The 16,350-nt window shown below is 44.5% G+C and overlaps 1 protein-coding gene across 11 annotated transcripts in view; it reads left to right on the top strand.

The window, feature by feature from the left end:
* NCALD (neurocalcin delta) overlaps window positions 1–16,350 on the top strand; it is a 300,236-nt gene that overhangs the window by 242,836 nt on the left and 41,050 nt on the right. For 8 of the 11 annotated variants that reach the window (XM_059672031.1, XM_059672036.1, XM_059672033.1 and 5 more), the window contains one exon: window positions 2,966–3,124. The exons of 2 other annotated variants lie outside the window; for them this stretch is intronic. The gene's annotated coding sequence lies outside the window, so the exon portion shown is untranslated. Of the gene's footprint in view, window positions 1–2,965; window positions 3,125–12,040; window positions 12,136–16,350 lie in introns of those variants that run through there. One more of the 11 variants, XM_059672042.1, reaches the window with a different exon arrangement.

Below are 16,350 nucleotides of genomic sequence, written 5' to 3' on the forward strand. Positions count from 1 at the left end.
GCGTATTGGGTCAGAGCAGCATGCACTCTGAGGTCAGACTGACTATTATTTAAGCTCTGTGACCTTGGGCAGGTTATTACTTCTTAAATGATCAGTTTCCTAATTTGGAAAACAGGTAAAAATTGCAGCCAGCTCTTCTTTGGTTGGGACCTGGAACAAGATACTGTATGATATAATGCATCGGTGTGCACTGGCCTCAGAGCCCCTGGATCTCTGTTAAGTTTTCTTGATTAAAATGGGAATGGACCATTACCCTCTCCCAGGTAACTAATTCTCACAAGGAAATACAGCTTAGATGTAAGGTGGTGAGCCATATGTGGACACGGAAGCAAGAGTGGATAAAACCTTAGAAGGGAGCCCCTTGACCTCAGAGCTGTAGGGTGAAGCTGGGGAGCCCAGGATCAGACTATGCCCGTGGACCGAAGGATGAGGACAGGCACCAGGAAGCTAAATGAAGTTGGGACAAGGCTTAGCTCAAAGAGCACAGAGAGCTACCAAAGTCAGAGGCTATGGAGCCACATCCCAAGAAAATCCATGACCCAGAAACCAGGAAGGGTGCCCAGAGTTGGAAGAATTGGTTTCAGGAATAGCCTTCTAGAGCTCGCTGCTCAGAACCAGCTGGATTCTTTGTTCTCTGTCTCCTTGGAGAGTGGCTTAAGCCAAGGAGGTCCCAGAAGCGAGTATCTTAGCAGTCATCCTGACAAGCTGTGTGCTGCTAGGGAAGTGCTCTTTCTAAATCAGAGCCCCTGACTCTGCTCTAAGATGATGGACCTCGCAGCACAGCGGGACCCACAGAAAGCTGGGTCCATGGGATGTTCCATGGTCAGCATATTTATTTGCTGAGCAAATGAAATTTAATGCATTTCTCTATTGGAGGACTTTTCAGTGCTTTTAATTTTCTTGAAAATGTCTAAGAGGAGGATATGGTGATATGTGTTTTTAATTTTTTAGTATTTTTATTGATTTCAGAGAGGAAGGGGGAGGGAGAGAGAGATAGGAAATAGACCCATCTATTGGCATTCTGCGAGGCCTGTTAGTATCCAGTCTGAAAATCTTGGCATATGGCAGTAAAGCTGCCCAAGGTGTGTTTTGTAACCACAGACTTTGCAAGTTTAAGTGGAGGAGAGAGGTGGAACACGAATGGGCAATTTTCTTCGACTCTTTTATTGTGGGTAGTGTTTATTTTAAGCAGTTTCCCAAATAACTAAAGCCTTTCCTCTATGTTTGTGATATTGCATTCTTGCAATCATGCATTTTATTTTATATTTTTTAAAATACATTTTTATTGATTTCAGAGAGGAAGGGGGAGAGAGTGAGAAATAGAAACATTAATGATGGGATAGAATCATCGATCAGCTGCCTCCTGCACACCCCACACTGGGGATCGAGCCTGCAACCTGGGCATGTGCCCTGACCGGGAATTGAACTATGATCTCCTGGTTCATAGGTCAATGCTCAAACACTGAGTCATGCCGGCTGGGCGGAATGATGCATTTTAGCGAGAGTTTCACCCACCTTGCCTCATCCCTCCCCTGAACTTGCTGATGTGAGGTACCGTGATGCCAGTTAGTGTGGTCCCTGCAGAGGGTCCCTCAGACCCTGCTCAACCAAAGAGCTGCCTTGAATGGCAGCCAGGACTTGTTACTGCCTGTGGGTTCCATCCATCTGCACCCACCCCACAGCTATTCACATGATATTTTTATTTTCTGGAGGGGTCAGTGGAAGGAGAAGCAGCAACTTTGGTGAGGAGGGGGAGGAAATGAGCTCAGATCCACAGCTATAATGATTAAGAAAGAGTTCATTGGTCTGAACTCTGTGCATCCTCAGTTATGATTGATTTCGGGGATTAAATGTAAACCTTATTAGTTACACTTGATAATATGTAAACGTTTAGTGACCATATTTTCTTCACCCGGAATTATAACATAGTCTAAAGATTTAATCTATTTTTCAAACATTGATATGAACAGTCTTCAACCAGCATAAGGATTAAGCCACATGTAGTGTTAGATTAGACAAATCACTGTGTTGAAAATAAAACTATTTGAAATCAGGACTTGAGGGAAATCTGGACTGTGGCTGACTCCCTGTGCCCTGGGGAAGACAAGGAAACTTGGAAGTTCATGCCATTTGCCAAGTGGGTCGAGAGTCCCTGTTGTCCCCAATGACAGTGGCACGCACAGACAGGCCGCTCACTCTGACTGTCTTTAGTAAAGAAATAGCAACTATTTGCTATCCTCCTTCTCTGCAGGAAGGCAACAAGGCATTTACCTAGGGAATCTGACTTTATTTTTCTTTTCTAAATATGTTTTTATTGATTTCAGGGAGGAAGGGAGAGGGAGAGATAGAAACATCAATCATGAGAGAGAATCATCGATCTGGTGCCTCCTGCATGCCCCCCACTGAGGATCAAGCCCAAAACCCGGGCATGTGCCCCCACCGGGTGTCAAACCATGACCTCCGGGTTCATGGGTTGATGCTCAACCGCTGAGCCACACCGGCCGGGTGGGGATCTGGCATATTAAATCATTTTTTTCTATGTAAATTGTTACTATCAGAGAATAAGAAGCAGCCTATTTACAAAGAGATTGTTGGTGAGGGAGAAGATCCATAAAAAAGATCATTACAATACTTCTGGCTAATGGTTATAATGCCAGCTCTAGATGAGATGTTTTTAAGGGATTTATTCTAGAAAGCCAGGCAGGGTCAGCTGTTTGGGGCTCTTGACTGGAGAGACGACGAGTAAAAGAGAACCAACTGATGCCCCTTGGCTATTCCAGCATCTGCACAAGGAACATGGGTGATCGCAGTGTCCAGTTGGAGGGCGCAGGGACGCATAGCAAGTTTCCCGAAAACCAGTGCTTTCTCCCTGAAATGTATGGCTAGGAAGGATGCCTTTCTGGGATCTGGTGTTTCCTGGCTCATTCAAATAACAATGATAATGTTAGGAACCTTCCAACTGCAGGATTCTTCTGCATTCTCGATGACAAGAACGGCCAAAGCCTCGTCCATCCGCTCCTGATCTTCGCTCCCTTTGCTTGAATCCTATTCCTGGGCTGCTGGATCTTCCATCGGTGCTCGACAGCGCCCCCTTCGGTCCGCTGGCCAGCATTATCCTGTGAATGTAAGTGGCTCCGCCCGGGTTAATGAGCTTATCTGATATTTTCCCCCCTCTGCGGTGGCTAATTTTGTTTGAGATGTCACAGTGCTTCTACATTGATATATGTAAGCAGAGGCACGTTTTCCTCCGTGTCCGCAAGTGTCTCAGCAAAAAAGAGAATTTGCATTCACCTCCCGTCATGTCTGCCTGTTTCGGATTTGAAAAGCTGTGGGTCAGTGTGTGAATGTGTGTCAATTAGACGATCCTACATTAGTTCCCAAAGGAAAGGAAATGGCTGTTCTCGCTTAGGTTTTGGAAATATCCAGAGTGTGCAGGGCAATCTCCACGTAAAACAGCGGTTCTCAACCTGGGGGTCGTGACCCTTTCACAGGGGTCGCCTAAGACCATGGTAAAACACATATATAATTACATATTGTTTTTGTGATTAATCACTATGCTTTAATTATGTAACAATGAAATTGGGGATCACCACAACATGAGGAACTGTATTAAAGGGCCGCGGCATGAGGAAGGTTGAGAACCACTGAAAGCTCACGGGTATATTTTAATTCATTTTCTTTATGAAGAGGGAGAACCAGGCCCATCAGCACGTCACTAATGGACTGTTAGAAATACAATAAACATGAGTCTTAGGATTTAGATAAGTTGGGCATAGGACTTCAAGTTTAATATGAACAGGGTTCTTATAAGATACTTGGGATGTGGATGTTGGTTTGGGTTCCTGTGGCTGCTCTTACAAGTTGCCGCACATTTAGTGCCTGAAACAACAAATTGATTCTCCTACAGTTTTGGAGGTCAGAGCCTGAAGTGGGTCAGCAGGACAGAGTTCCTTTCCGGAGACGCTGGGGAGGAATCTGTTTCCTTGCCTTTTCCAGCTTCTGGGTTCCCGCATCACCGACCTCTGCTTCTGTAGCCACATCTTCTCCCCTGACGGGAGCTTTCCTGCCTCCCGCTTATCGGGACCCTTGTGATAACACTGCCCGCCTGCAAAATCCAGGCGAGCCTTCTGTCTCCGACTCTTCGTTATAGCTGCCAAGTCTCATTTGCCACATGAGGTAACATGCTCACAGGTTTCAGGACGTGGACATCTTCGCGGCCCATTATTCGGCCATGACAGATAACGCCACTTCCCCTTTCTGATCAGTTTTCTCACTGGTCTCCCCCAAAAGCTGAAGGAGTTTAGCTCAGCTCTGACTGGCAGGTGTAGACTGTGAAGGTGAACGTGCCAACCTGCAGAAACACCCCCTACGAGGAGGCCTCCATCCCAGGGAAACTTCCAGTGGGCACCACATTGACGTTTTCTCCCTTTCCCGCCAGAGTCTTGCAGGTGTAACATGTGGCCCACCACACAGAAGCAAGAGCGGTGGAGGTAGCATTCATGAGCTCCAGGGCTCTGGAATAAAGAGGTTCAGACTCCCAGCCTGTCCCTTCCTGAGCCTGCAATCTTGCACACATTCCTTATTTAATCAAACCTCGAGTTGGGTATCTGCAAAACAGAGATAATGTCCATAACTGCTGTGAGATTACAAAACTAAAGCGTGCAAAATGCTTAGCACATGCCTGGAGGTCAGTTATTGCACAGTGAGTGGTGGTCACGGCAGGGATGCTCTTGCTCCGGGCTGCCCTGGACGCCAGAGGTAAAGAGTGGACACAGCAGGGCAGAGGGCACTGGGAGTGGAGAGAGCTGCAGGTCTAGCTAAAGGCCAAAGCCATCTCTGTGTTAATAAACGAGGCAGGCCACCAGCATCGTGCAAAAGAAATGGAATTCTGTGCTTACATTGAACTAGCAGCTTTTGCACATGCAAAGTCTGAGAACCGAATAATAAGACCCGGAATGGGAAGGCCAACCTCAGCATGGAATGGTCTAGAATGTGACCTTCTCAATATCCTAAGAGAGGAGTCCTGATTAGCTCAGTCCATGGCAACTGCCTTAGGCTGGTTAAGACTGACACCTGATTCTTTGTAATGTTTATAGCTATATGAATCATTTGTTTGCTGGCTTATTCTTTTTTTATTATTATTGATTTTTTACAGAGAGGAAGGGAGAGGGATAGAGAGTTAGAAACATCGATTAGCTGCCTCCTGGGTATGTGCCCACAACCAAGGTACATGCCCTTGACCGGAATCGAACCTGGGACCCTTGAGTCTGCAGGCCAACACTCTATCCACAGAGCCAAACTGGTTAGGGTGTACTGGCTTATTCTTAATTAATGGGTAATACTATTTTATCCCAGAGTGTGGTTTCAGCTTTATTCTCAATAAACCACTTTATTGTCATTCTAAATCCTGATTTTAAAATCCTTCTCCAGATGTTATATGTGTGATGTTGGACCAAGCAAATTCGACCTACGAAAGCATTAGTGTTCATTAAATATTCGCTCTAAGCCAGTTATTGCTTGTGCCAACTGCCTAAAATACACTTTACTATTTATTCCTTGCAATCATTCGATTATAATTCTAATTGACTCTACAGATGACAAACTGAGACTTCAAAAGTCCGAGTAACTTGCCAGACTTACAGCTCTTGTAAGTGGTTCAGCCCAGAGTCCAATCCAGATCTTTCTGTCTCTAAGCCCCAGATTCTGGAACTTCCAGGGAGAAAAACTAAGAGATAAAAAATATCAGGAACAACAAAAATTACTTCTGAAATGGAAAAATATGTCCATAAATGGAAGGAAATGAATTTCAGAATTACATGTCAATTATGATTACATTTTTGTAAACTAAATAGGAATTACATAGTTATATATGTTATACTTTATGTTATATTACAAATATAGTAATATATATTTTTAAACGTTTTTGAAAACTGATGAATAAAATGGACACATATGTAATACCCTTTGTAATACTTTAAGCAAAAAAAAAAAAAAAAAAAAAAGACAACTTTTCCCTCATGACAGTAGTTCTAGTTTTGATGTAAATCTTCCTGGAACAAGTAATAATAATAAAAATACTACATACTGGGAAAAAAAAAAAAAACTGATGAAAGCTATGGGTCACTTTTCCTTTAAAATGCATATGCAGTCCTAGCTGGTTTGGCTCAGTGGATAGAGCGTCGACCTGCGGACTCAAGGGTCCCGGGTTCGATTCCAGTCAAGGGCACATGCCCAGGTTGCGGGCTTGATCCCCAGTACAGGGCATGCAGGAGGCAGCCAATCAATGATTCTTGTTCATCATTGATGTTTCTCTCTCTCTCTCCCTCTCACTTCCTCTCTGAAATCAATAAAAATATAAAAAAATAAATAAAATGCATATGCATACATGCACACAAAACTTCACACACAACTTCAAGCGGTTCATGTTAGGGATCTCGAATACATATATATTACATGTACAGAAAAATCTGGAAGGATATACAGCAAATTGTTAATTACACTCTTTGAGGAATGGGATTGTAAGATATTTTTCATGTTATCCTTTATGTTATTCTGTTTTGGTTGAATTTATTTCCAATGAGCATGTATTATTTCTGTAACTAAGAAAAATTTAATATTATAAATGGAGTCCAAGTGTTTCCCATTTAAAATGGGATTTACTGTTTATTTATTGTTTTTTCTGATGACCAGGCTTCTAGTGTTTTCTTAAGTCATAACTCAGAGAGGATGGATAGACCTCTGAAAAAATGTAAAGAATGCCTTTGTGAATGCACTCCATAGAGGCTATATAATGGAAAAAGGAACTTTCCCTACAAGTTAAGATTAACTGAAAAGTAGGCATGTTGGAGATAGGGCTGCAGGGCCCTTCAATAGCATTTTCCGAAAGTGTTATCAGTGTTCTCGGCTGTGAAGGCAGCGTGTGCAGGGGACTTTCAGAGGAGTTCTTTAGCGAGAACTGAAAGGACCTTATGACAGGTAATACGTGCTCTGTAGTAACTGAACGTAAACAAGGTGAATGCTACGTTGCAGTGGGAAAGAGCTGAGTCAGTTACAGGAGAGGTCCGCGTGCAAAGCGAATTATCCTTGGGCTATCGTGTAAAATGCTTCTTAAGCCTCATTTCCAGTCGGTCTGGCGCTAACGGAAGGGGCTGTTTCCAGAGCGCCCTGTTCTTGACTGAGGGAGTTTCCTTCCACTCCCACCTGCTCTGTTTCTCTGTCCCTGGGTTGCGGTGTCAGGGTGATCATCTTACAGAGTAACGCTGGGTCTGGAAGACACTTTCTCTCCCCACTCCCACCCCTCCCCCATACACACATCCCTGTCTCTTGTGCAGGGACTTTCCATCCAGCTTTATAACGAAATCGGATTCTGAGTGAAAACCAAGATTCCGGGCACCATTTACTTTTTTCATTGAGAAAAAAAAAAAAAATCATGTATTTTAAAAAAGGAATCTGTAATATTGCAGCCTGATTTAATCTTGGTATATTAGTTTCGGTGTCAGTTGGGTGTTCTTTTGTTTATTTGTTTCTAAATTTATTTTAATATTAGTATTTTAAAAAAAAAAGGAATAAATGTACAGTGAAAAGTAAGTCATTTCCTACCCCAGGCCATTAGATCCCGAAACCTGTTGGGGTTTGACAATAGCTGGAGACTCAAGGATTGTAGTGAGCATCTTCCCACCGCAGCACATCTCCAGAACAGACCCCCCTCCCCCACGCCAGTTTCATGTAGCAACTGTAGGAGCAGCAAATATTTAGGAAACCCTTTGGGTCCACACCAGTGTGGTAGGTAACAAAGGGCAGGACTTCCCTCCACTGCCTGGCCAATCTGAAACTGGAATCTGCACACTACTGTTGGTTCTTCTCCCTGGATGCGATGGGAGTGCTGTTGGCATGGAGTGCTGTGTATGGAAGTGCTTGTAAGGCTGTTGTATCATACATCCTTCCCAGAGGTTGGGGCCAGAGAAGGATGCAGAGCCCTTTGCACACTGCTCTGCAGGATTAGGAGCTCCCTGCGCCCTGGGACGAGGAGCCTGACAGCTAACTTTTGCCGGCGCCATCGCAGGTCTGAGCTCCCTGCGGGAGGCAGTCCTAGGAGTAGCAGGCCCTTTAGAGGCAAGGAATACACTGTTGGAGTCAAGAGTCTCTGCTTCCAATTTATAACAACCTGGTTTCCGTCCTGGCACAGCCACGTACTGATTTTGTTTGGTAAAGTTTCTCACGATCTCTTAACATCTGTTCCCTTGCCTGGAAGATAGAGGCAATAGTATCTGCCTTGTAAAACCATTAGGAGGATTAAATGGGCGTGACATGTAAAGCACCTCGCACCGCAGTGAGGTGCTCTGTAAATGGCAGCGGATGACATGGGTAGCATGAAAAGTCTTCCTTTTGACCCCCCCTTTCTCTGCCAGCTGCTGTCCTTCCTTCCTACACCCCTTTTTAAAAAAGCTCTTCCAAAGAAAGCCCCAACTCCCCGTCTCCTACTTCCCTCCTTGCCTTAGCTCCTAACCCCACTCCCAGGGGCTTTGGCCTCACCTCTCCCATGCTACTTTTCTGTTTGGTCAAGGTCGCCAGTGGCCACTGCATCGCTGAATGCAATGACATTTACCAGTGGCAGCAATCAATCAGCAGCATTTGATAGACAAGATTCCCCCTTCCTTCTTTGTATGATTTCCCCTTGGCTTAATCTTATCTCTATGCCTTTCAGGCATTTGATAAGATCCCCTGGTTTTGAAATAATTTCACTTTTCAGAAATGAATGGACTAATGTGATGTCCCCCTTGACTTTTTTTAAGCTCATTAGAAGCCAAACCAGTTATCACTTTGGAGCTTTACTTATAAGTTAATCCTTTGATCGTCTTATAATATGTATAATGGTATTAAATTATAAGAGAAAAGGGGATTTTTACTAACTATATCTTTGTATAACCATCCACAAATATGAGATGAGCACTTACTCTGTGCGGGCTTGATGATAGGTGGGGGTAATAAAGAAGCTTCTAGAAGCTCCTGGTCTAATAGGGAAGTGTGTATATATTAGCTAGGATATTAATTCAGCTACTTTAACAGAGACTAAATAACAGTGGCTTAAACAAAATAGAAGGCTTCTCTCTCTCTCTCTCTCTCTCTCTCTCTCTCTCTCTCTCTCTCTCTCTCAGACTGTCCCCTAAGATCCTCTGGGGCTCCACTCCTTCCAAAAATTGGACTCTTGATCTTTTGGACAAAAGTTACTCTACCTGTAACTTCCCCTGTCATTGGTTGGCAATGGATTCTTCTAGGTTGGCTCAAGCCAAAGACCTTGAAGTCATCCTTAACTCATCTCTTCCTCTCACATCTCACATACAACCTGTCAGAAAATCCTGTTTATTCTACCTTCAAAACATCCCCTATTGTGTCATTTTCATGATGGCAGAATTGGCTCACACTCCCACATGCACATTCTGGGCCCTGGGAAGAGGGAGGAGGAAAAGTGAGCAAGTGGCTTCCTTTGAAGGAGATGACCCAGAAGTTGCACATCTCAGTTTTACTCAGATCCCATTGGGCAGAACTTAGTCACATGACCATACTCAAGCCAAGAAACTTAGTGTGAAAAAAACAGAGAAACTTAGAGTGTAAGGTAGCCACATGCCCAGCTTGGGGGACCTGTGTTATTAAAAGGAAGGAGTGATTGACTGTGGGAGACAAATAAAAGTCCCTGCTCAGCCACATCTGCAAATATTTCTGCTGCTCCAACGAGGAAGGTCTTCAGGGACATGGCTGCACCTCACCTTCTCAACACCTTGCACATTGTGCGTGGCCAATAAATATTGGTTGATTGGGTGATTGGATTAATGTACTTTCATCCAAGAGATTTTGTGGAGGGATTTTATTATAATGCCTCAAACAAATACTGTTCAATCCCACGGTAAATACTTCAGAAAAAAATAAATGGCAAAGGATCCATGGTCACAGATGGGTTCTCCGTACACGGAGCCACCCCTTCATGCTAACCTTGGGAGCCCGCCATAGTAAAACAGGTGCAAACAATAGACTGGGGCTAAATGGTTTGTGTTGCAGTGGGTCAGCCGCTTCATTGACGTTCCCAGAGATTAAGCTACCTCCCGGCACATCTGCAGACCTCCATCCTGGGAACTAAACGCCAGAGGTTAGTGTGGTTGTGTGGCGTACAGACTGCTTTCCTTTCCGAATTCATCCTGCTCCACAGGACCCGGTTCCCAGCCTCCGCCCCCCACCAGGTGGCAGTCAGGCTGGTAGAACTGTTGTCTCTAGTCCATGAGGAAATGAAAACGGACGCTGCTGGAGGAAGTAAACAGAGCAGCAGTGAAGCGTCCCTGCCCTGATCTGAACATCTGTTCAAACTTTTCGCAGCTCCCATGAGAAGGGGGCGGGACGCAGGCTTGGATCTATAAAGGAAACCCCCATCCACTGCACTCTGCCCACTGCCAATCTGTGATCATTTGACCTCAAGCGGCCCTTATGATGCCTTTGAAGGGAAGCCAAGCTGGCTCAATAAATATGGTAAAACAAGAGGAGAAGGGCTGTTTGTCATATTCATGGGCGTGAACCTTTGCAGAACCTGGCATCATGAGCTACTGAATTTAAATGACTGCTGCTTATGCCAAATGAGATAAGGGTTCAGTATAGAGGGCGCAGCCGCCCCTCAGTTTGAAACCTCAGGTTAAGGTAAGGTTGAGCTGCTCTGTACAATTGAAAGAAACAGCCTCGGTGCTATGGTGCTGAAATTGCGCCGGCGCACACCGGCCTTTCTTCACGTGTCTGAACGAGCAAGGAGTCTGCTGAATTGGTTAAGACCGCCAGACGCTCTCTTAGAACTTGGCTACCGCAATCCAGATGTCAGTTTGCATTTGCTTTAGGGTGAACATTTGGCAGTACGGCCTTGGGCCAACCCTTTTCTCAGTGTGGAAGGCTCCGAGGAGCTGAATGCTCAGCTGGGCTCCCCACTGGCTCTTGTCTCCAGCTGCTTCGGGGCGCATTGGCCCAGAGGTAATGGGGCAGCGATAAGCATGATAAAAATAAAGTTCGTTGCTCGTCAGGCCAGCCAAGCCCCGGCTCTGTGTTCTTGGCATGACACATGGTTGGTATATGAGTTGTTCCACTGGGAGAAAAGGGATGAGATTTCTCTAACCAGGTCTAATCTGTGGATTGTCAATCAGTAGCTCATGGAGAATCATGTCAGAACCAGGCTAACAGATGGGAGCCATGACCTTGGGTCAGCTTGTTTACTGACCCCATCTTGACTAAGCTTTTGGGGTCTGGTACAGCCTTGGAAACACAGCCTCAGAATGCAGGACTGGCTGCTTTTTACTGAATTACTAAGGGGGAGGAAGTAGTGGGCATCGTTAAATCAGGGGCCAGGTTGGCGTCTCCTCCGGTGTGCCCTCCCAGCGATACACTCTGAGCCTCAGACGTTGCTGCCCAAGGCAAGCTTCGGGGGCACCTGCACAGTTCCCCATTTTTTTCACACAAGGGGAGGAAATAATAGTGGCTACAGCTCCCGAAAATTCAGCCTGATAACCTGAAACTGTGACGACCCTTTTCTCATCTTATTTGGGGATTAATGTCTAGCTTTATGGCTCCCTGCTTCTTATTCTCCAGAACTCGTTGTTGTGTGGCTGAACTGAAGAGTAGGAAGGAAAACATTGCTCTCCGGGCCCTGAGAGTCGGCTGGTCCCTAGGATATTCTCAAGACCTACCTGGAAGTCAGATGCTTTATTTCACTGCTTGCAATTTCCCCTGCATACCAGGGAATTAAAGGCAGTCTCTCCCCCTCTTCCCCTCGCCCTCCCTTCCCCGTCCTCTCTCCCTCAGTTTTCCTGTCTTTAAAGATGCAGACAACCTCACTGGCATGTTGCCCAGGCTTAGGAGAGAGAATCTCTGTAAACATTTCTTCTAGCCATTGGCATAGAGGCACCGTACAAATCAACAAGACACGCTGTTGGAGAACTTCCTCATTATCAACATTCACTGCTGTTTCGTATTATGAATGCTTCTTTGTCTTCAAAGCGCATTTCAGATTAAGCAATACTGTTATTGAAAATGCAGGAGGCACCTGCTGTGGGCTTGGCTGGTGGAATTGCAGATGGCTGCCATGAATATTACAAAGCCAGGTTCCTGCAGGTGAGTTAAAAATAGTAATTTATGGATCACGTTGGAGGTGGAAGTAGAGATTCAGCTTCCTTGCTATCCATTTGAGTCTCCGGATTTATCCTTTCTAGGGAAAAGAGCTTTGAGATCTACATGTGGCTCACCTACCCGATTCAGTTGGGATTGAGTTTTTTCTTAGTATTGGATGCATAGATTAAAATTTAATTACAAAATAAAAGTGTTCTGCATACACTGTGTGCCAGAGCTATGCTGTGTACTGGAGATACTCACATATATAAGAACCAGCCTTGCTATCGAGGTGTTCATAGCCCCTCCAGGGAAATTTTATCTGTCGACAGCAACTCTCTTGTAATGCAGTGAGCACTATAATGAAGATGTACGCTAGAGACACAGGGTGGAGGTGGGGTGGGATGTGGAATATATGGTGGGTAAGGGCACCTGGTCTTCAATGGCAGATGTATCAGGTTAAATCTGGACCTGCCATTATTAATTGGGATTAAAAGAAATACTGGGGTGACGAAGAAGTGCTCAAGACAGGGTCTGACACCTGGAACATGCTCAGGGGATGATCATTTGCAACTGATGAGTAAGCAATTGATCAAGGTTTATTTGGTAGAAGTCAGGGCAGCAGGGGGAAGTGTCGTGGAAGCTGAGACCACAGCAGGGGACACGTGTGAAGAGGCGAGAGCTCACGGCTGGTTAAGAAGAGCCTGCCCCTCATGTGGTTGGGGCAGGAGTGGGTGGAAAGAGGGTCAAGAGCTTTAGAAAAGACAGGGGCCAGATTGAGAATCAATTCGTAATGTCAGACTGAGAGATCAGACCTGACATTGAAGACAGTGGGGGTGTTATTGGCGTTTGCAAGCAAGAAAGTGGCACGGAGAGATGTGAGTTTTAAAAAATAGCCTTTCTCATAGCTGAGTGTGAAACTGTCTGGAGGGGAGAGTCGTCAGAAAACGAGGACCCTAGTGCCAGCCAGAAGTTATGTTCACATTCACTCCATCGGTATTTGGTGAAGGCCTATTGTTGGCATTTTGCTAAGAACAAATAAAGACAGAATGTGGGCAAGGGATGGAGAGCGGGAAAACAACATGTTTCCCTGAGATATAATTGGTCAGAACTGGAGACTCTCTGGAAGCAGGGGTGATGAAGGACAAGAGAAAAATAATTTCAAGGGAAAATGAGATATTTTGCACCACTGGAATTCAAAATACCCCATCAGAGCTAGGAAAGAAAGACACTTACTTTTCTTTTTGCCTTTCTCCTCCCCCTCCTTCTTGGGAAAGAAATCTCGGGGGCTAGTGACAGCCAGCTCTCTGAGCAGTTGGTCCACGGCCTTCTGAGGTCAGGTCGGGCTCTGCATTAGCTTCCAGAGAGATAATGAAAATTGAGTGGGCAGTGAGAAATTAACAAACAGCTTTGGACAATATTCTCATGGCTCACCAGGGCCCCTTGAATGCTCAACTAATCTTCTTTTTAAAAGCGAAATATCAGTTGACTTTGGAAAGTTACTTTCCTGTCAAAGTGGAAATGTTATGAGAGACGATATTAAATAATGGAAAATGTGAGGTTATTGGATGAGAGGTCGGGGACGGGATCTAAGGCCATCTCAGGTTAACAGTCGAGTGAGTGGTGATGTGTAAATATTGACATGGAACCCAAGAGGAAATAAGGAGAGGAAAAAGGATGACAGCCTGACATGGTTTTGCTGATTGGAAAGACGTTCATGAGGGAATAATAACATCTTTTTTAAAAGACAGGGATATAGGAGACTGAGGAGGGAGCCACTCTATCTTTGACTATGTTTGTCCTTCCAAAAGTTATCAGCCACACCCTTATTGGAAAGATGGCATAATTTATTGCCAAGGTTGAATAAGAGTCAATAACTTACATATTACGTTGTACAGAAATGACACATACACAAAGAAATTGCCAGGAACCATTCAGGGTGGTATCTAACCAAGTGCCAAATAAATGTCAGTCGTGGGTTGTCAAATATACCTCAATAAAGCTGGAAATGTCATAGAATATGGTAGGAAGGGCAGTAGCCTTGGGGTTAGGAGACCTGTGTCAGGTCATGAATCTGTCTTCAGCTGGGTGACCTTATGCAAGGTACTTCATCTCTTTGAGCAGCCATTTACTTGTTCATTAGATTCATGCATTCATTCAGGAAACACATGGACTTGCTCTGTGCCATGTGTCTGTGGTGGTAAAGAATATAACCTATCCAGAGAGACATACCGGGGTCAAAGTGTGTAGTCAGGTTGCTTTTGTCTTACTTTTCCTTATTGTTGCAATTAATACTACAGACAAATTCTCTCTCCTTGAAGCCCCTTCTCCCTTGCAGCTACGTCACTCACTTTGAGACCTTGAATTTATGTAACCCCTCTGAGCTTCCGTTTCCTCATCTGTCAAATAGTGATAATAAATCCCAACTCATAGAGCAGTTGCAAGCTATTGTAAATAAGGAAATAAAGTGAGATTGTGTATATAAAACATTGAACAGTTCCTGACACATAGACAAAGCTTAAGAAATGATAGCCATGATCACTATTCTGGGTACTGTACCAGTTGCTGGGAATGCAAGGAGAGTGGGGGAGAGGGGCACTGTGCAGGAAAAAGCAGACAATAGTGTCAGCCTGAACGCCTCCCTGGACTGTTGGGAGGGTCCCTGAGGACATTAAGTAAAGAGCTTCACATGCCAATAACAGGCTGAACAAAGGAAAGATGGTATGGCTATTACCAGAGGTTGGGGCATTGTCTAGGACTCTAGAGTCTTCCCTTTTCCTGTTAGGCTAGAAATTAGAGATAACCCCATGTGTCTTAAATAATCTGCACATGCATTCCCTCACAAAACAAGAAGTCCAGAGGTGAAATGTTTCCAGGGTTGGTTATTTCTATGGTTTAATGATGTCATCAAGAGTCCATGTTTCCACTGCCATTCTCAGATGTTGGTTGACATTGGCTGCAGCAGCTGTAGACATTACCTCCTCAGCACACCACACCAAGGCAGAGATATCTCCTCCTTGTATCTTAAGATCTAAGAAGCCCTTCTCAGAATCCCATCCCCACCTTTGTACACTAGCCTGTAAGTCTCATTGGGCAAAATTAGATTCCATTTCTTTTCCTAAGCCAGTCAGTGATAAGATAAAGCTACTATAATTGGTTTATGTTAACCAAGATCCACCCTCCTGGGGCTGGGAATTCTTTCATTTCCTCCCAAAACCAAGGCATTGCAGAGGATGCAGACCGCCTGAGCAAAATCAGGTTTCTGTTAACAGGGAAAGAAAGAGAAATGGTTGCTGGGTACCCACCTTCAGTGTCTTCTACAGGCCCTATCTCTAGTCAGTCTCTGTATCTCCCAATTCCACCTCCAAAATATCTTAGATTCACCCTGGTCTTTGCCCAGGTTCCCAACATCTCTCGCCTGGACTCTTGATTCCTTTTATCTCCGTCCCAACCACCCGATCTTCCCTTCAGCCTCAGTCAGCTCTTTATATAATGCAAGTCTGAATATACCATGTCCTAAATTAAAGACTCTTAAAACTCAATTCAGACGCAACCACCTCTTTGAAGATGCCCCTGATGTTTTATTATGGCTCTTTTATAGCCCTGATAAGGGACAGTTTTGCTTTTGAGCTATTTGCTATGCCTCCTACTGTCTTCTTGGTCCAATATGGTGACATTGGCTACATGTGGCTATTGAACACCTGCAACATGGCTGGCCCAAACTGAGATGTGTTTTAACTAAAAAAAAAAAGACATTTTGACTTTCAAAGATTTAGAACAACAAAACAAGAGGAATTTAAATTTTTCCATTAATAATTTTAGAATTGATCATATGTTGAAATGATACTGTTTTGAATACATTGTGGTTAAATGTAATATCTTATTAAAATTCATTCCCCTGTTTCTTTTTAATTATTAATGTGATGACTGTTTATAGTTACCTACATAGCTCACATTTGCAGCTCACACCGTTGGCTGGGCACCAGGTTGCTCACTCTGACAGAGCTGGGGCCGTATCTTACTTGCTCATTATTCGTTATGGAGCGCCTTTTCCTCCCCTCACGTCCATCAGAGTTGGAACCCACTCAAAACACTGTCGTTGGAGTGGGGTTTTTGTGTTTCTTTTTTTTCTCCCAGCGTTCTAACTGAGCTTCTTTGTAAGTTCGCCACATTTGGAAATTACTCTTCATTGTGGTTACTTCCAGGCACGAAGTTGTTATG

This window comes from Myotis daubentonii, chromosome 17, assembly GCF_963259705.1.
Source record: "Myotis daubentonii chromosome 17, mMyoDau2.1, whole genome shotgun sequence".
In the NCBI taxonomy this organism is placed as follows: domain Eukaryota; kingdom Metazoa; phylum Chordata; class Mammalia; order Chiroptera; family Vespertilionidae; genus Myotis; species Myotis daubentonii.